Source organism: Lathamus discolor, chromosome 6 (genome assembly GCF_037157495.1).
Source record: "Lathamus discolor isolate bLatDis1 chromosome 6, bLatDis1.hap1, whole genome shotgun sequence".
Lineage (NCBI taxonomy): Eukaryota > Metazoa > Chordata > Aves > Psittaciformes > Psittacidae > Lathamus > Lathamus discolor.
In genome coordinates this window covers 79,378,061-79,399,100 of record NC_088889.1, presented here as the reverse complement: position 1 = coordinate 79,399,100, position 21,040 = coordinate 79,378,061, and the positions used below count along the sequence as shown (strand labels likewise).

The window sequence follows — 21,040 nt, the reverse complement described above, 5'->3', positions numbered from 1 at the left end:
TCCCTGTGTCCTCTCTCACCTAATTGCTGCCTACTTGTTCTCCAAGGAAACCTCACTTTACCAGATCTTAGCATACTAGTGTATCTGTTGAGGGTTGTGAGAAGTTTTGTTTTCCAACTTCTTGACAAGTATCAAGACTGTCAGGTAAGTCAGTTTTATTCCATCCGTGTGTCTTCCTTGCTGTCAGGACTCTTTTCCCTGTTTCAGTTGCTAACAGATCCAAAACTTGGGTTTACTTTATGAATATGCATAAAAAATGTGTTTTTCTGTGTCTAGAAGGATCATTCTTCACCCATGTTTAATATCCTCTAGAAGTTAAGAAGTCAGTGAGAGTTTATAGTATTTCTACCCCACTGGCTTATCTTCACAGAGGCTGAAATGTCCTGCATCTCTTTTCATTAAAGTGATGTTTATGGCTGCCTGAAGAGTTGTGCTTTACCTTCTGCCATTCTTGAACCTGACGGCTAGTCAAGGTTTACCTCCATTCTTTCAATTAGTGAGTCCAGATAACCACAGACTAAGGGTGTTCTTCAAGTTTGGTGTTTCTGTGTTTTTTCATTATCTCTGCCAAGGTTGTAAAGTTGTGCTTTATAATCTCATTTAGTTATCTGGATATTTTAAAATCATTTTAATGTCATTCTCACCACCAGAGAAAAATAAATCCAATTTTGATATAGATTAATTAGATTGGTTTTGGCTGCTTTCTGAACTCTAATGAAACGGAGGTTTAATTGGGTTGATATGGTGCCAAAAGTAATATTCTTTTCCTGCAACTTGTTCTTATTTACAAAATAAGAAGTTTGAAGTTCCAGCAATTTGATTTTGTAATGTTGAAAGCTAATCAACTCAGTTATGTGCTGGAGTGTATGTGGAAAGAAGAGTTGCATTATTACATGTTTTATATGTAACTGTAAAGCCAGAGGCCAAAAATTCAGAAGAGATGCTTTATAAGACCAGGTTACTTTATTAACTCACAGATAGTATAAAGGGTTTTGATATGGGTTAAATTTGGAAATTCTAGTTAGCTCTTAAGATTTACAATAGGATCATGCATGTGTACATGAGACACCACGTGACAGAAAAGGCAAATTATGGGTTGGTATGTGTATAAACAGAAGGGTAAGGGCACACGATGCCTTAATTTAGGATGAATGCACCCTGTATTGAATAACACACTATGTACTGCACCTATCTATAAAAGTTCATATACCGTTCCCATTAATGACATTGTCCATTGTCATTACTGGGCGCCTGGTGTTTTCTCAGGTAGTACATTGAGGGTTTGTCAAGTGACAGTGCCTTGTTTCAGTATATTGCTCTAATTTTCTTTCTCACTGAATGAAGTCTAGAAGCCTCAGGTGTCAGTCTGGTGAAGAAGCATGTCTGAGCAGCAACATTTGTCTCCTTGACATTAAAAAAAGGCAGTTGTGATAGGGCTCTAGGTTCAGTTCTCACTTTTATCCTGCACTTAAACTGCTGATTAAGGTCATGCAGGACAGCATGTCATCTTTGCACCACTTAATGTGACTTCTGTCTGATGCTGAAGGATTTGCTAACATGTCTTTTAAGAATAATGTTCTGAGCAAAACAGACCTAAATGAATGCATTGGGTAAAATAAATTCACCTTCAGTCCTGTGAAAAGAACTGTAAATCTTCCCATGACCCTGTTCACTAAGGAGGTTTGTTTATAGCATTATATCAAACAAGGAGCAGCAGAGAATGCTATATAGATATTCAATAGTAATTTAAGAGGGAGAATTGCATGGCTTGTGGGATTACAGAATATGGAATTTTGTACTTCCAGGTCATTACTTTGAATTAAAATACACTCCTGGTAGTAATAAAAATCTGTTACCAGATGACAGCTATTCATGTATGTATGGAATGAGTTGAGGTTTGCTACCAGCTGGTAATGGGCAGCTGCTTGTTACACAAAACCAGTGTGGCAGCTGACACTATTAGATACTTCTATTGACAGCGTTAATGGGTGGTCAGCAGGTAAATATGTAATAGCAGAATCACCTTTTTGACCTTAGATCAGATTTTTCTAAGTTGTTCAGCAGTAGGCTTTGTGCAGAGGAAAGTGTAGCTGATAATAGATTTTCCTCCTTTGTTTAGTATTGTTGAACATTGCTTCAATGAACAGTAGGTAAAAGTTAAGGGCAATTTCCAAATTACTTGCTTGGTGTCATAAATACCTTATTAGACTATGTATTTTTTATTTTGTATGACATCAAACACCCTTTCAACAAGGAAAGCATCTGTAAGAAAGTGTATTTAATAAGTATTTTGGCAGAAGGTGGCATTAGTCTTTCTCACTTTTTCTCTGGGGATTACCATTGTTCACACAACTGAATAAGAAAGCTAATTTATTCTGAATGTGTAGGTGTTATGGAATATAACTGCTTTTAAAGAGAAGATGTAGTGCATTTAAGATGTCGGATTTAAAGACAATTGTCTTTTGGTGTCTGTAGAAATGAATTCTGTGATAAGTCCCTGTGACTACTGAGTGACTCAGGAATTGGGTAGTTCTACAGAAGCTCCCACAAAGTAGCTTTTCACTCATGAAACTAAATCATCTCTCTTGTGCTTTCTCAGAGGTTTGTTTTGCTTGCAGTGTGAGGGAGTTTTATGTGAAGCTCTTGCTGTTGCACTAATAAATGCAATAGGAAAATCAATTGACTGAGATACAGAGGCAATCTGTCTCCAAATAACTAGTATTACTGAGGTAGTGCAACTATTGTGGAAAAGAAAGATGTGGATTTACCAAAGCACATACACACATATGTATGTACATCTGCACACCCAATACTATAAGCAACGGATATGGAAGAGGAGCAGTCCACAGTGATGGCAGGAGGTCTCTGTATATGTACCGTGCTGTGCTCAACTGCCAGACAAGGTCTGTCCTGCAGCGGCCCAGCAGACTCTTGACTTTCTTGAAGGTGGACACCAGCCATTTGCCTGTGGCTCACTATCAAGCAAGGAGAGAGTTGGTGTGACTTTCAAGCAAAACAGTTTGATCTTAGTGACTGGAAATAATTCTGATTACTTTATAAGTTAATTTGTAAGATAGTGTGACTGTACAGGATATAACTATAGCTGGAGGCTATAGTTATATATATATATATACATATATATATATGTATATATATACATATAGTATGGGGTATTTGAAGATGCAGGAAAAAAAGCCTATGTAAAACCCCTGCAATTATTTAGGAATGTAAAAGAGCAGTTTTGGGTTTTGTTTTGCCGTCATAATCTAATGTTCATCTTAAATTGAAGTGTATTACATTTTTATTTTTTTGTCTTAGACCTTAACTACGCTTCAAAGAAGCACTCTGTACTTCTGCCATTGTTACAGGATAGCCTACATTGCGTATAGCATTTTTAACAAATGTAATAATTTGTAAATAATTATGGAAATCAATTTACAAACACAATATAGGATCTTAATTGCCGTGAAGCTACCAAGGTTAGTCACAAATTGCAGCATTCTGTGACTATGTTATTTTTATTTGGAGTTTTTTGGTATTGTTATGAGAAGTTTTAAATAGAAATGCTGGTAGATTTTTAGCATTGGAACTAATAAGGGCTAATAAAATAAGACTTGGCATGAAGTAGCAATATTAATGCTGATGAACGTGGCAAACGTGCACTCCTTCCACTTGGGGACAGTTGACACAGATGGCAGTACCAATTTTACCATGTGCTATATGTCATATTAATTACCACACCAATTAATATAAATGCCAAAGTCTGCTTCTTTGTTCCACTGTTATGGACAGTTTGTCTTTGTGTATGTTTACTGTAAAGTATCAAACTTCTGTATGTATGTATTTTATGGGAATTGTGGCCTTTTTTTTCCTTTCGTTCTCTCCTTTTCTCTCTCTGTCTTAAACACTTCACCCTCTGCCACCCTACCCCCATATTGATACTATCATGGGTGGTTTTAAACTGATCAAGAGTAAGTGTACACGAACCAAGAAGTTACTTAAACTTAGTCAAAATGAATCTGTTATGTTTGTGGAGCAGGCTTCTCCCCAGCAGAACTAAATTTTTAAATCTGGATTTGTTCATGTGTCTTAGTGTTTTGGTAAAGAAGATCAAATCCTATGCATTTCAGGGGTGGCTTAGCAGCCAAACATAGAATAATTGAAGTGACAGTCTAGAAAAAAGTGTGTGTGCAGATTCCGTAACAGCATTTCTTTGAATGTAATAGAGATTAATATATCTTCAAGTCTACTGAATTAGGTTTGTAAAGGTCTGAATGGACTGGGGATTGTATTCTGGTTCCTCTGGGGGAACTCCTGCAAAACCAGTAAAATCATGGTGTGGTAAAGAAAGTGGACATAACTAACTGAAATCACAAACTGGTAAACTATAGAGGGATTCTAACCCTCATGTGAGCTGGTGTGAACCAGATAACGGAAGCTTTGAAATTAAGAATGGAGCATTGCATAAAATAGTCTGCTAAAAGTGAGGATACTAAACAAAGAAATTACGTGAAACAAAAACACACTGATGGGAACAAAGACTGTTATTTGCTAGTTTTTCTAGGCCTGGCAGAATTATAAGCAGCCAATGGGTAGTACTAGGCAAAATGTTGGAGAACATGGAGATTGACTTATATTATATACTTGTATATTGATTTATATATGTTGTGGCTGCCCCATCCCTGGAAGTGTTCAAGGACAGATTGGATGGGGCTTGGAACAACCTGGTCTAGTGGAAGGTGTCCCTGCCTATGGCAGGGGGTTGGAACTAGATGAGTTTTAAGGTCCCTTCCAACCCAAACCATTCTGTGATTCTCTGATATGGTTTCTTTGTCCTGGGCTTGTCCTAAATAGCTGGTGCATTATTCTGGGAAAGTCAATTGAGTTATTGTTACCAGTCAACAGTGTTGTCTCGTGTGCGGTAGAGTGAATTAGTGTCAGGTTTGCTGCCGCAGGAAAAATTAATTATAACCCAAATCCCCTGTCTGGTTGCAGAGAGTTTAAGAAAGGTGATGGTTGGAGGCTTGAAATTTGAGTGAGCTGCCTCTTGGGGTTATTAAAGAGTCAGAAAAGCTGCAGAACTGTGACAATTGAATTTGTGTTTTTGTAAAAGATTTCATGTCCTAAAACTTCTGCAGGCCATGTACATTAGAATTAAACTTGGCTGGGGATGTGAAAGATAACAGGAAGCGATTCTATAGTTACATTGCAAATAAAAGACAAACAGGGACAGCGTGGGCCCTTTCCGGAAGCTATCGAGAGAATTGGCTACACAGGATTTGGAGAAGGCTGAGGTTCTCAATGACTTCTTTGCCTCAGTCTTCACTGGCAAATGCTCTGACCACACCACCCAAGTCTTGGAAGGTAGACACAGGGACTGTGAGAATGAAGACCTTGGGCCCACTGTAGGAGAGGATCTGGTTTGAGACCATCTTGAGAACCTGAATGTGCACAAGTCCATGGGACCTGATGAAATCCATCCGCAGGTCCTGAAGGAGCTGGCGGATGAAGTTGCTAAGACACTGGCCATCATATTTGAAAAATCATGGCAGTCAGGTGAAGTTCCCGACGACTGGAAAAAGGGAAATATAACCCCCATTTTCAAGAAGGGGAAAATGGATGACCCAGGGAATTACAGACCAGTCAGTCTCACCTCTGTGCCTGGCAAAATCTTGGAGCACATTCTCCTGGACAGCATGCTAAGGCACATGAAAAACAACAAGGTGCTTGGTGACAGCCAGCATGGCTTCACTAAGGGGAAATCCTGCCTGACCAATTTGGTGGCCTTCTATGATGGCGCTATGGAACTGATGGACAGGGGCAGAGCATTTGACATCATCTACCTGGACTTGTGCAAAGCATTCAACACTGTCCCACACAACATCCTCATCTCTAAATTGGAGAGACATCAATTTGATGGATGGACCACTGGGTGGATAAAGAACTGGCTGGATGGCTGCATGCAAAGAGTTGTGGTCAATGGCTCAATGTCCATCTGGAGACCACTAATGAGTGCTGTCCCTCCGGGATCAGTGTTGGGACCGGTCTTGTTTAACATCTTTGTCACTGACATGGACAGTGAGATTGAGTGTGCCCTCAGCAAGTTTGCCGATGACACCAAGCTGTGTGGTTCGGTTGATACGCTGGAGGGAAGGGATGCCATCCAGAAGGACCTCGACACGCTTGTGAGGTGGGCTGATACCAACCTTACGAAGTTCAACCATGCCAAGTGCAAGGTCCTACACCTGGGTCGGGGCAATCTCAGGCACAGCTACAGGTTTGGCAGAGGAGATTCAGAGCGGCCCTGCAGGGAAGGATTTGGGTGTGTTGGTCGATGAGAAAATGAACATGAGCCGGCTTCAGTGTGCGCTCGCAGCCTAGAAAGCCAACCGTATCCTGGGCTGCATCAAAAGGAGCGTGACCAGCAGGTCGAAGGAGGTGATCCTGCCCCTCTGCTCTGCTCTTGTGAGACCTCACCTGGAGTATTGTGTGCAGTTCTGGTGTCCTCAACATGAGAAGGACATGGAACTGTTGGAACAAGTCCAGAGGAGGGCCACGAGGATGATGAGGGGACTGGAGCACCTCCCGTATGAAGACAGGCTGAGAAAGTTGGGGCTGTTCAGCCTGGAGAAGAGAAGGCTGCGTGGGGACCTAATAGCAGCCTTCCAGTATCTGAAGGGGGCCTATAGGGATGCTGGGGAGGGACTCTTCATCAGGGACTGTAGTGACAGGACAAGGGGTAACGGGTTAAAACTTAAACAGGGGAAGTTTAGATTGGATATAAGGAGGAAATTCTTTCCTGTTAGGGTGGTGAGGCACTGGAATGGGTTGCCCAGGGGAGTTGTGAATGCTCCATCCCTGGCGGTTTTCAAGGCCAGGTTGGACAGAGCCTTGGGTGACATGGTTTAGTGTGAGGTGTCCCTGCCCATGGCAGGGGGGTTGGAACTAGATGATCTTGAGGTCCTTTCCAACCCTAGCTATTCTAGGATTCTATGATTCTATGGTTCTCTACATGATGAAAGACCCACTAGGCAGAAGGAAGGATGTTAAAGCCCTTTGCATCAGTTCAGAGTAGGGAATATGTACAGCAGATTTCACCTTCTAACTTACACATTTCATCTATGTAAGCATCTGGTGTTTTGGTGTTCTGTGTTTCAGTGGTAAATTCACTATTAATAAAAGTTCCTTTTTTTAACAACTACAAGCATATCTATTAAATCTATGAGGCAGATTGAATTGCAGTGTGAAAAATTACCCTCTTGCAAGAACATTACTGTAAAATGTTATTCCTTCCCTGCAAGCACTATATAAATTAATGCTAATTATTAAAAGGTTTTCCTATTTGTTTTAAATAGCTGTTCTTCAACTGTTTAAGGGTTTTAGCAAAAATTATTAGAAAACAATTCCAAACTTTACCAAAATAGTCTCATCTCACAGCTTTGTTATCAACACTTCGCATTTCAGTTTTCATGCCAGCTTTCACAACATCAGACTGTAGTACAATTTATTAATTATTAAAAATGTGTAATGATTCTTCGATTCATTGATTTTCTTCATTTTTTCTATTTCAGGATTTGGTAAGTTTTGCTCTCAATATCTTAGAATTACAAAATTTGTGCAAGCTAATCAATAACCCATTCTTTTTTCCTGCTTTCGATATTTCTGTGAAGGTGTCATTGTTTTGCAGGCTCCAGCTGCCAAGCACTTGCATTAGGTGTACTTCGGCTTCCTAGGTATATGTGTAGGCATAATATGTGCCAATTACAACCATCTTGTGATGGTCTGCTCACACAAGAGGACAGAGTAAGTTTATGTTGAGTTTTGAATAATGCTCCAGTATGATCATGACTAATTAAAGGTAAAAGGTCAAACCATTGTTGATTACTGGGACAGTGACATTTTGACCCCCTGATGTTGGTGAGAAAAACTGAGAATCTCAACCTGACCATCTTACTGACATCCCTTGTTGCCTACATGTATCATGTATAATGTATTGCCGCTGGGCGCAGTATTCGGTCTGCAGAACAGTGAATTGTGGGAGAATCTCTAGCATAAGGCAGAATAGAAGATTGCCATAAAAATGTCCTTGCAGAGGAAAGGCCTTTGAGGAAACAAAACTCATTACATGGGCAAAAAGTTGGGTTTTCTTTTGTTTGTTTCACAGACATAAATTTATTTGCAGTGTGTTGGTTTGTTCCTATGTAGATAAAAGGTGGTGTTGGAGTGGTTTGGTTTGGGGGGAAGGGTGGGGTTGGTGGGTTTGGGTTTTTTCTGGGGGGGAGGGGGCAGGCTGTTCACTGGTGGGTTTTGGGGGGGGGGGTTTGGTGTTTTTTTTTTTTTTCTTGGGTTTTGTTTGTATTTTGTATGTGCATCTGCCATCACTCTCTAGAGAAGTATCTAGTTTGTGTGCTGACAGGAACCTAGTCTGTTTCCAGTAAAAATGAAACACAAGAGAATTTTATTTTGCATGGCAAGTAATACTTTGGCAAAAGTGTAGGCTAAGTATGTGGGATATGTTGCAAGATGTCTTCAGTCCACCCATGCTTATTTAAGGATAATTTGAAGAAACAAGGCAAACCCTTACATTACTTGTTTTCATCTTTTTCAATAATTCATTGATTCTTAGGGCTTCTAAAAATGCATATTTGTGTTTATTTCAGGTTTGGTGGTTGTTTTTTTTTCAATAAAACAGTAACATTAGAGAAGTTCAGGTTGTATCTGGTTTAAAAATGTACAGTAGCTTCATTTTAACACCCTATAGCACACGTGGCCTTATATGCACATCCAGGCACTTGAAAATAAAACCCAACACATACAAGAGAAAAACAATTCTAACTCCAGTTCAGCCTCCTTCCCATTATCACTACTGCGAACCTGCAATTTCTTTTATCTGGAGAGCTCTGGAGAATCACTGACAGAACTGCAGCAGTGTCTGCAGCAAGAGGGACTCATTTTCCCTTTAACTTACATAAAGGGACAGCAGTGTGATGTTTTTCTGAGGAAGGGGTGATGATGGGAGCTGCATCTCAGCAGCACTTCCAACCTTCACCTTATTGACGTAACAAGACACCTAACAAGATCCAGTAAAAGGTCTCAGGAAAGAACCTACAGGTGACCACAGCAGTGGTGGTACATAGCTTTTCATGACTTTCTCTAGCTTCCTGCAAGTACTGGCGCCAGGGCTCCACATCCAAACACTCCCATCTCTGTTCCAGCTCCAGGCTGCTTGTTGTGATGTGTCACAACTTTTAAGGCTGTACTAACACGTGTTTTGAAGGCATTGGTCTAACAGATTTTAAAAGTAATCCCACCCTGATAAGGAGTTCCTTTCCTTTTTCCCAGAAATAGCAGCTACTTTTCATTCTTCCTTTTTTCTGTAGTGCTTTGTGGGGTATTTTGAATTTGTCACTTGTCTCTCAAAGATGACTTATCTTACTTGGCCTTCAGTGCAATCAATACATTCACATTTTCTGAAAGAAATAATTGCATTCTCTCAAAACCTTTCATTGTCTTAATTTGAAAGATGCTAGATTTGATAGATAATTTCTATAATTTGATAGTTGATAGTTACGATAGATGGTAAGAGATCAGTTTAATTTAATCTGAAGGACAGTTAATATTGCTTAAAAGTATGTCATCAATTCTTGGAAAATCAGTACCAGTGGGATTAGTGGGACAAATCTGAATATTTTAGCCAGACCTCATGCAATCCAATACAATTACAAGGTTAAAATTCACTATTTTGACAATGTGACATGTAGTGAAAGAATGTGGATGATGATACATTGTATAAAAGAAAGCCAAGCTAATGATAAGGCAATCTCCATCACAGGAAATATATTTTTTATTCATGGAGAGATACGATTTGTTTGATTAATAATAATTCAGGAACAAAACTGAGGTGTTGCGTACACAGAAGTAGTAAAAAAAAAAAATTGCATTTTATTAAAGAGCTGTTTTGGATACAGATAAGTTTGTGACAATAATTGCCTTCTTATGAATACTGAATAAACACTCAAAAAACTTCTGTGTTCCTAGTAAGCTTCTGATTGCTACAATTTTTATTGCTTGTCAAAATGTAAATGCTATTTTTTTTAAACAGGCAGAACTTCGAACCCTAAATCAGTTCTTGCTCAGTGGTTGGGGTTTTGGTAGGGGCTTTTTTGTGGGTTTTTTGTTTTGTTTTAGGTTTCTGTTTGTTTTGATTTTTGTATTGTTTGTATTTTTAGATGTACTTTGTATGGCAGGAGAAAGAGTACAAAGAAGGATATAAACTAACAGATTTGATTTAAATTGAAGTTGCACCAGAGAAATCAGTTGCAATAGAGAAACCAGTCACAGATTAGGGCCCCTTTTTAACTTAATCAAGGAGAGGAGTTATATATTTAACTAGACACATTACGTAGGCTTGCAGAAAAAGTGCATTCTTAAATGCATTAGTGACCACAATCTTACATAGATATTTAAACTCAATATGCCCATTGTCCTAGTGTAATTACAATGTATTTGTTCATCTTTCTTTCAGAATTTACCTCTTTTCTGTAACAAGCTACAGGAATATGATACAGAGTGGAAGAGTTTAATTTAGGTAGGTTTAGTTTTTCTTTCAAGATAAGACAGAACCTCACTGGCATTTTGTGATTTACCAGATAACATGCCTAGAAGAAAATACTATAAACAATATTCCCTTGGTCAGCAGGTGCGACACTGAGTACTTAAAAAATATGTAATAGTATCTTGACTATTCGGACCTGCAGAATAACTCTTTGGGTTTCAGCATGCTCTTCAATACTTTTCATGACACAGAGCTGTGCTGGTTACCACTGCTAACAGATTTTTTGTGTTCTTTTGGTAGCTATGATACCAGTTCTCCATTGACATTTTCTATGGGAATACATGCTAGTACCTGTCCAAAGGATTTAAAAAAAGAATTCAAAAATGTACTGGGGACCTAGAATAGTTCCCTAGGTACAGCAGTGCTGCTTGATTAATGGCTGTTCCTTCTGGGAATATGCTTCATTGAAATTGGGTTACTGTTTTCTCGTTCTTAACCCAAGGTGCATCAACGCAAATAAATTTAAGGCTTCACAGGAGTCAAAAGTATTTATAGTAGGCACGGCAGAAGAAATAAAAAAGGAACCATTCCTAATTTGCTGATTCTGAGACTTGGAACGTTACAAAATTGCTGAGCCAATTTAATTGCAGTTGGTATAAAGAACCTCTTCCCTGAACTTTCGCTCAGTACTTGGAAGTAATAGGTTTGAGATTAGAGGCCCAAACAAGTTTCTAATATGAAGTGACATGTCATTTCTTCCATTCCTGATGGAATAAAACAAATTATTAAAAAAAAAAAAAAAAAGAAAAAGAACATATGCTTTGTAAGACTGAAGTTTTGAAACAACAGAGTATATATATATATTGCCCTGGGTGGCTTAAAGGAGCATTTGGTATCCTTAGTGAAAAGGATAATCTTATGCTGAAAACTGATTGAGTAATACAGTGATAATATGTTAATATTTTCCTAAATTCACTTTTGAGCTTAGCTCTTCAGATTTAATATGACAAGAATGTATCTGTATGCATGCCTTCACACACACTGAGGGAAAACATCTCCGTAAATTAGAGTTCCAGTAAATCCCATGTTAACCTGACAGAACAGAGGGGTAAGAGACGCTTAAAAAACAATTATCTAAAAAAGAGAGCTTTTAAATCTGCTATTTTAGTTAAAATAGATCTTGGTATTTATATAAGCTGAATTTTATCACTGTATGTTGAAGAAATTATGCAAAAAATTATTTACAGTATGCTCTCATAAGCCTAGTCTTTTAAGAGAATGATACCATTATCTGATAAATACTGAGCACACTCCTAACTGTGTATGGTTTATGATACACAAGCATTAGATTTATCATAGGTTATATTCACAGGCTTTCCGCAGCAGCTTCTCCACATCTCTCCTGAGGTATCTTTTGCTGTGTATTGTGCACTTGGCTGTCAGGTTTGTGAAAAGATTTGTAGTACTGAGTAAAAATGTGTAATGAGGTGGTGGTTTGTAGAAGTGGAGACGTGCTTCAGCTTGGAGGCTTGGAAAAAGGTAGATAAACCATGCTGGAAAAGCAGTACAACAGCCAAAACACTTTAATGATAGATTATATTCCAATAAGGACATTATTTATTCTTTTTTACTTTACTGTTTAAAAAAAGAAATTTAACTTTCAAAATTTGTGTTGTGGGAACTCTGGCTAATTGTATTGAAATCCTCTGAAAGGTATTTCTCAGGTATTCTGTTCCAGGGTTTTGTTGGCTTGGGGGCAGGTATGGCTGTATATTAATTTAGCACTGTAAGCTTCTGCTATTTCCTAACACATTTTATGCGTATAACTTGAGGCAAATCCTTGTGTTTTGTCAGCTATTTGGGTGTCAGAGACAGCTGCTGGGGTGGGGCTGGGGGGGGCAGGGCTGCCCCCTGCTTGTTCTAGACGGTTCTAGCCAGTACTGGCCAGTTCTAACTGCCCTACTCCAGGCCACAGCTGAGCCCCTCAGCAGGGCTGGGGCAGCTCGGGAAGAACCAGCTGATGGAAGGACTAAATGCCCACAGCTGCGAGGACAATGAGTGAGAAGTGGACCAAGAGCACCCTGGTGAGAGCAGGAGGGGGTAGAGGTTCCCTGGCAGTCCTGGTGAGGCCATACAGGACCCTATGCTGAAGCAGTGCCCTCCAGGAAGCATGGCTTGTGGGGAGCCCAGAGTGGAGCAGTTATTGAGGGACTGTCAGCCCTGGAAAGGACTCTCATGGCAGCAGTGCAGATCCGCTGGCAGTGTATTGACCTTCCTGAATCTGCCTGGGGGTTTGAGCTGAAGTTCTTTTCCATAGTTTTGGCAGTATTTACAGCAAAAGGTGCGTATTGTTTCAAGAAGTAGATGGGAAAAGTCCATCTGTAATTCATGAGATGTAAGCTTTAATTATTGCAGTGAGCAGTTAACTGACCTTTTCAGCTGTCCTTGTTTTTCTGCTTATCCGTGGAGCTGCACGTTAGACTACCTGATTTGGAAGTAAAATATTTCTCTGACTTCCAAGAGACCAGAGATCCCAAAGCAATTTGTAGCAGTTGGTACTTCAGCCTATTGCTGAGGCCAATGCTGAATATACTCTGTCAATCTGAAAAAAGTCAAAATGTGAGGATTACCTCAAAAGAGAGCACTTCTGATTTTTAATTTCCTATGAAAGACTTTTTTGAGTTTATTTTTTCAATTCTAAAATAATTCTTCTTGTTGATTCAAATGAGTGTAGGACCCTAGTTGTATTATTGTATTTGTTATTTTAAATCCTTCTTCTCCCCCTCCACTTGCTCATCCATGTAGGCAGAGATCAGGTCATGAGTAGTGAGATTTCCACAGAATTCTGTGCCAGTTGCCAGAGGTTCATGGTTTGGGAATTCTCTGAAAACCATACAAGGTGATGGAATCATAGAATAGTTAGGGTTGGAAAGGACCTCAAGATCGTCTAGTTCCAACCCCCCTGCAATGGGCAGGGACACCTCACGCTAAACCATCTCACCCAAGGCCTTGATGAGACAAGGCCTTGAACACCTCCAGAGATGTAGCATTCACAACCTCCCTGGGCAACATATTCCAGTGCCTCACCACACTAACAGGAAAGAATTTCCTCCTTATATCCAATCTAAACTTTCCCTGTTTAAGTTTTAACCTATTACCTCTTGTCCTGTCACTACAGTCCCTGATGAAGAGACCCTGCCCAGCATCCCTATAGGCCCCCCTTCAGATACTGGAAGGCTGCTGTGAGGTCTCCATGTAGCCTTCTCTTCTCCAGGCTGAACAGCCCCAACTTTCTCAGCCTGTCTTCATACGGGAGGTGCTCCAGTCCCCTGATCATCCTCGTGGCCCTCCTCTGGACTTGTTGAAAAGCTTTTGATGAATTACTTCTTGAGTACACTTGTCATATATGCCTGTGCTTTTTATAAAACAGCCTGGTTTCTACTTCAGTTGGCTGTCTCGGTACTCATTTAAAAATCATGCTTTACATATGGCAAGTCATTTGTGCATACACATTTATTGCAGTAGGAGCTGATTAGCAGCAGTAGTTTTTCAAGCAGACTACAGGTTATGTTTTCTTCAGGAAGACACAAGAATCCTATTGTTTCAATTTATATACATATTTCAGGAATAAGCATATTGGTGGCTCCAAGATGTAATTAAAAAAATAATTGAATGTGGGGATCATGATTTTCTTAAGCTGCAAGTTAAGTAATTGACATTATTGGAATCTATCTGTGTGTAACTGGCAATGTTTCTGTTGTCATCTGTTCTTCATTTGTCATTGATCTATTTGGGGGTCAGCCGCAGGCTTGCTCCCTTCTTACACTGAGGTCCTCCTGTCTTCGTGCATAGAATCAAGAGCTTTGGTAGAGGAGGTATTTTCTCACTTAATGTGTGAGCTGACACAGGCAGGATGCAGGAGCAACCACGCTGCCACAGATGAAATGCAAAGAGAATTTTTTTTTGTTACCTCTCGGATTGGGAATTCCCAAGCAGCACACAGTGAAGGCACTGCGGAGCTGAGTCACTGCTGGAGGGTGGCTGAACCTGCTGGTTTCACCTGTATGTCAGGGCTTCACACAGTGTACTGCTGTGCTTTCATCTTTCCCACAGCAGGTCAGGAATCTCAAGCATGTTTGATAGGGTGCCCCTGCGTCTATCACAGGTCTGTGTTATCCTAACACAGATGTTCTACTTGCCAAGCACAGGAGACTAAACAACAATTAGCATGATAGATATTTTTCTACACTCCAGCTGCAAGCTCCTTGAGTGTGTTTACAACCCTTGTCATCATTCTTCAGTTGTTTGTCACACTTACTGAAAGTGAACATGCAAACCGTTGTTTTGTTTTGTTTTTTCCCCTGCTACTTTAGTAAATTCATGTCTTGCATTTTTAGCTCTGATTTATTAAAAATATGTGTGCAAAATGTCCCGTTATTGGATGTCTGAGAAATAGAGCTGTCAGTGCTTAGGTTGTCTGTTCATCCTCTCTCCATTGGTCCAACATAACCAATATTTGCTTCCTGAATGTTAGCCAAAAATTACCTTCTCTCCAGCTGGATAGGGATATTTCGTGATCTTTAAAAACCGAGGTGACCATTATATTGTTATTGTTAGGCAGTTATTTCCTGCTTTCATATAAATTTAACTTCTGGTCAGTTCTGGCCATGATATATCTAGCAGAGAAGCCAGTGAAGACTAATCAAAGCTTGTGAAAGCCTCTGTTGCTGTAATGCAATTGATTGCCTTCTATCTGTGATGCATTTGCCACTGCTCAGCATGGTTTTCTACAAAGGTCTTTGAAAGAACAAGAACACGAAAGAAGTTTAATGTCATCAGAATTTTCTGGCTTTTGAGCCTTTTTTTTTTCTTGTTTTGTTTGGCTTCCATGTCATCAATTAGGTGTTATTAGTGGAATTCTTACCTTCTTCAAAGTGTCTGCTTCAACTGGTTTAGGACCAGAATGCCCTGGATATTAAAGGATTATGCCCTGTGATTTAATACCCTGTTTCTTTACATTTGTCTCCTTTCTTCACTCTGTAGCTCAGAGACTGTCTTAGCTAGCTCTTGTTTTGTATTATTCTTGTCACTGCAACATATTGCTGGTCAGAAATCCCAAGTTAAAGTTATCATTGTCTGCTTTACTAAAGGTTTCTTGTTTTAATATTGAAAAGCCCTCTGTTTGCCCTTTGGAATACAATGCAGCAATGCAGTGAGAATAGTCAGGGGGAATGTAAGTGTAAGTGGGCTGTCATTGCATGCTAATGCAAATCCTTTGTTGTTAATACTGGTATAAGGAAATTTGAAATCGGAATTACTTGATATGATTCTACTGAAATGCTTGACATTGGGTGTCTTGTAACTCCCACTAGTGCTTGAAATTTTAGTCTAGTGGCATATACTAGACAATGGCTCCTTTCAAATAAATTCCCTAAAATGTCTGATGTATTTTGTATAATGATTTCCTTGTTTCTTAGATTAAGGCATCAAATGCAGTTAAGTATTTGGACAGGGTACTTAGCACGATTGTGGAATTCCTGTAACTTTTTTTTTGTTTGGGGGTTTTTGGGTTGTTGTTGGTTTTTTTGGAGGTTTTTTGTTTTTGTTTTTTCTTTTTTTTTTTTTTTTTTTCCCCCAAGCAAAATCTTTTAGCCAGTTGATCTTTCTTCAGAGTTGGTGCCTGCTTGAGAAGACTTCCAGGCAGAATTAGGAGTTGTTTGGTTTCTATTCAAAGTGAATGCTTTGTTCTTGCTTGCAGAAATGTAAGTTCTGGTTTCTTTGAGAAGAAAACCATTTTTTCAGCCAAGATACTGTGAGGTATAAATGCATCTACTATGTCTTAATCTTAAATTTCATAATGTGAAGTGCATGGAAATAATTGGAGTAGAAATCATTTTGGTGGTTGGCCAGATTTTAATTTTTTACTGCCCAAGCATTTTTCACATGTTTATCCACCTGAAGATGAGAGAACACTAGCCCATTAGCATCTGGTTATATGAAACACAGCAGATACTCCAGTTGGTAAAAAAATAGTTGAAAATGTGTTATTTGTCATCAAGGTGTATGATATGTGACTAGGCTTTTAATGGCTTTGGGGAATGTGCTTCACATAATTTGAAACAAGCTTTCTTATCAGTATGTCTTGCAATTAATTTAATCTTGTTTCTGTTATTTCCCCAGTATTTTTCAATTCAGTGAACCTCATTACATTTGCAAGTGCATTAAATTAGAGTCTGGATAGAAGAAGAGAGATGGTTATCAGTTAATTCAATTATGTTTCTACATTTGCCCGTTTAATGATATGTCTGCCATTGTTGGTGCAAGCCTATACTCCAGTAGCGCTATGCAGAAATTAGTTCTGATTCCATGTAAAGTTTATGTTATCTGATAACTCCAGACAACTAGCAGAGGTGCATGTGCAGTAATTTGAGTCTAATCACAAATCATTTACTTTAAGTCACATAGCTACAGTGCAGAATACTCTTACTATGTTTACTACATTACTACTGTATTTTGTGACTTTGGGTGTGTGGTAATGTTTTTACACAGCTTTACATCATCAGTGCCCTTAAGAAAGAAAGCTTTACATTCCTGTAACTGAAGAAGCAAGGAAGCCTGCCATTGCACAGTTAAGCAGTGTAGCTGAGGAAATGTTCTTGTTTCTAAAGAGGAGGAGAAGAGCAAAGTAAGCAAACCCCAGAACTCACCATTACACAGTCCTTCATATAAACTAGTCTTTGCTTTTTTAGATAAAATTATGTAGTCATTTAAGGAGATGCTAAAGCCTGAAATCTAGTACTCATCTTCTAATATGGTGCCTGTCAGTGTTACTACTTTTGGCACTAACTACTATTTTTATAGTTTTTGCAACTCTACAGTTTTTTCCTTAATGTCTTTGCCATATGCTTGCAGTTTCAGGATGTATGGCATTTTCCCTGGCATCTGGAAATCCTAAGGGTACAGCTATCGAGATTCTCCAAAGCAGTTCCCCATTGCATGTTGTCGTGGTTTAAACCCAACAACAAACCTCGTTCACTCACTCCCCCCACTTCTTGCCCTCCCCCTGCTCCTGGAGGGATGGAGAGGAGAATCAAAAAGAATGCAACTCCCACAGGTTGAGATAAGAACAGTTTAGTAACTAAGGTATAACACAAACCACTACTGCTACCACCAATAATAATAGTGCTAAAGGAAATAACAAGAGGAAAGAATACAACACCTCAGCACCAGCCGACTGATAACTCGCCCCACTCCCCCCAGCCGAGCACCGACCGATACCTCCTCCAACCCTGCAGTCCCCAACCCTTCTGGGTCCCTCCCTGTTACATCCTGGGCATGACGTGCAGTGGTATGGAATACCTCTTTGGTCAGTTTGGGTCAGGTGTCCTGTCTCTGCTTCCTCCCAGCTTTCCCTCCTCCCTGACAGAGCATGAGGCTCAGAAAGTCCTTGGCCAGACCAAACATTTGAGCAGCAACTAAAAACATTGGCGTTATCAGCTCTCTTCCCAGGCCAAAAAATGAAAACACAACACTGCACTAGCTACTAAGAAGGAAAAAAATGACTGCCACTGCTGAACCCAGGACACATGTGCAGCTATATACTGAACCATGTATCAATTGCATAGCTCATTAAAGGCAAATCTGTTAAAGCAACACTTCTGATTTTTAGGCATTTATAGATATCCTGTATTAATGTGAGAGAAAAAAGAGATTCACCTATAAATACGAAATGTTTGAAGTTTTAAGATGCCTATTTCCTGGATTTTTAGTGTTGTAAGATCTGGAAGTAAATGGAAAAAATTAAAAAATTATAGCATAAATAGCCTGTAAATGAGAAGCAAGATAAAAATGAAATTCAGATTTTACTAAACTTTGAGGACTGTTCTTCTACCATATACTTTGGAAGTTAAAAACATTAGATTAACATTTATATTTACTATTTGTATGTGATGAATCGTTCTGTGAACTTCACTCGCTGTAAGTTAAATAATGCATATATATTGTGTACATTAAGTTGTTTCTTTTTCTTTAAAGTACTTGTCACTAGAAAAACACTCCCATGGGTGTGCTAAAGAACATCAGCTCACTTTAAATCACTGAATGACTTCTGGTCCCATAGCCTACTTCTGTTAGTCTGGCAATATGGAGAGGCGATGGCTGTTTTGTAATGGAATAGGTGAACTAAGCTTTCTCAAAATAAACACTGTGCTAGCTCCAAGTGTTAATAAAAAAATGAAAAAAAATAGAAATAAGACATTGGTGAATTACAGAGGGCATTTGAGTCAGGTGGGCTTTTTTCACTTGCAGATATGAGTGACAGTCATTTGCTTAATGTTCGTTTTTCTGCATACAGTCTTGTATTTCATTCTTCCATGTCAACTGCATGGTATGATTTGAAGTAAAGGCTGAAGCACAATGAGGTGCTTAATTACAGCCTCAGGTAGCCCATAGGAAATATTGTAGTGCCAAGAGGTCTTTTAAGATACAGAGCCACCACAGATTGTGGTTTGTCCCTCGTGTAAGTCTAGATTTTCTCAAAGATAAAATGTTGTAGTTCATGTAACGTGTTACTGTAACATGTTGTGTAACGTAAAATTTTGTATTACTGTAACATGGAACTGCATAATATTGGTATCTCAAGAGTATATAACACGGCGGGGAAATAAGCCTGATATCTATCTGTATACATGTGCAAGAGATTAAATGAGGACCTGAATAAAATTGCTACATTTCTTACAGGACAAAAGTTGGCCATCTTGTTTTATGTTAATATTCTGATACACTTAATGGGAGCAGTTCCTTAAAACATGGCAAATGTGTTTGAAACTGGGAGAATGGGAGAAGCAGACTGAACCAGCTCTGGAAAGTTTGGATTTATGAAGTTGTCATTGCAGAAAACAATCCTATTTCCACACCTGTTAACTTTGGTGATGATGGGTGACCTGTTAACCAGGGGATTATTACTTACTTGTTATTATAGAGCTCGTTGAATGTTGTTCAGATTAGCAAGAGATATGTATTAGTGCTCCTGTTTTCTTTTAATAACTGTTTACTGGCTTCTAGCTTGCATGAATATGATGAATCAGGTATTCTATGTTGCACACTCATGCTTTTTTACACCCATTAACTGTTTTCTTTCCATTTGGCTTACTTTAAAGGTTTTTATTGCAAGTATGTCAGATATGCAGGCACAGTTATTTACAGAGCATAGTGCAGGGGTATGCCAGTATTAGTTGGATCCACTGGAGTTTGAGAAAATTAAAAGTACTGTCATTATGTCAGAGCTTTTTTTTTTTTTTTTTTCCTTCTTTTTCTGTGAGGAGGAGTGAAAGTGATAAGACAAAAACCACCTTCTCTGGTTATCTTTCAGCTCTCATTTGGGGTTTGAGGACTAACCATGTGTTCTGAGTTGTGACTCATGATTTTGTAACATTTGACATTGCTTAACCATTATTATTTTTCTAAATAAATATCATCTTTATTGTTCAGCTCCATTGGAAAAAAGTGTTTTGAATATCGCCATTGCACAGGGTTTCTGACAGAGTCCTTTGAGCAGAGTCCCTGGAAAAGCTCCCATTGGCCAAAATGTAAATTTATGCTCCTTTACATTGGAAAATCATCAGAGACTGCGGGGGCGGGGGGTAGAGGTGGGGGAGGGATAAATTGAGCCTTGTCCAAACACGGAAATAAAGCAAGGAAGCATTAACTATTTCTGACTGAAATACACAGTGTCTGATTAGAAGAGTCTGCAGCTAATGCTAAGGACAGAAAGCAAGATACGCTGTGACTATGGGCAGCAACCTGGAGAAGAGACTTTAGCAGATTTTTCATTGATACCTTAATTATCTATTTGATATATTGGAGAATAAATTCTCTCCTTTAATGAGGATAAGCTTACTTCCTTAATCATCATTCTACATTGCAATGGTTTTGCATTCTGTACTTCACTTTTCTGAGAAATGTTTTGTTTGGTGTTTTATCTCTTTGTATTAAACCAGTGGTTTGACTATGACTTAATGGTGCTCGCTCTGCAGTGACTAATTCCTACTCTCCTTGTTCTTGTCAGTTCACTTTTTCTGGTTTTCCCCAACTTATACTTTTGGTGGGACTGAAATGGAAAGATTAAATCTTTTAATATTCTGTGTTGGAAAAATATGTTTTTCTTTCTGCCAGGAAGAATGCTTTCAAATCCCTCCTTGGTCTAAGCTGCTGTGCTTGACATCTCGTTATTTGACTCAGCTGTTTCAGTTTCACCTTCACCCAGCTAATTAAGTAATTCAATGAATGTATTATTAAGTATTTGATTCCCCTATCGGAGTTGGTGAGAGATGGAATTTAACAAAAAAAAAAAAAAAAAAAAAAAGAAAATACCCTTGATGGGATTAGTGAGAGGATTGTTGCTCTGACATGGTGGACTGAAATGGGAACGAGCTAATCAAGTTGGCAATGTATGAATCACATTCTGTCATTTTAGCTGGTGTTTGG

The 21,040-nt window shown here is 39.0% G+C and overlaps 1 protein-coding gene across 13 annotated transcripts in view; it reads left to right on the top strand.

Annotated features, from left to right (window-relative positions):
* Positions 1-21,040, top strand: part of RBFOX1 (RNA binding fox-1 homolog 1) — an 892,094-nt gene that overhangs the window by 262,590 nt on the left and 608,464 nt on the right. Inside the window, exon 1 of one of the 13 annotated variants that reach the window (XM_065683970.1) lies at positions 12,789-12,896. The exons of the other annotated variants lie outside the window; for them this stretch is intronic. The gene's annotated coding sequence lies outside the window, so the exon portion shown is untranslated. Of the gene's footprint in view, positions 1-12,788; positions 12,897-21,040 lie in introns of those variants that run through there. 13 annotated transcript variants of the gene reach the window in all.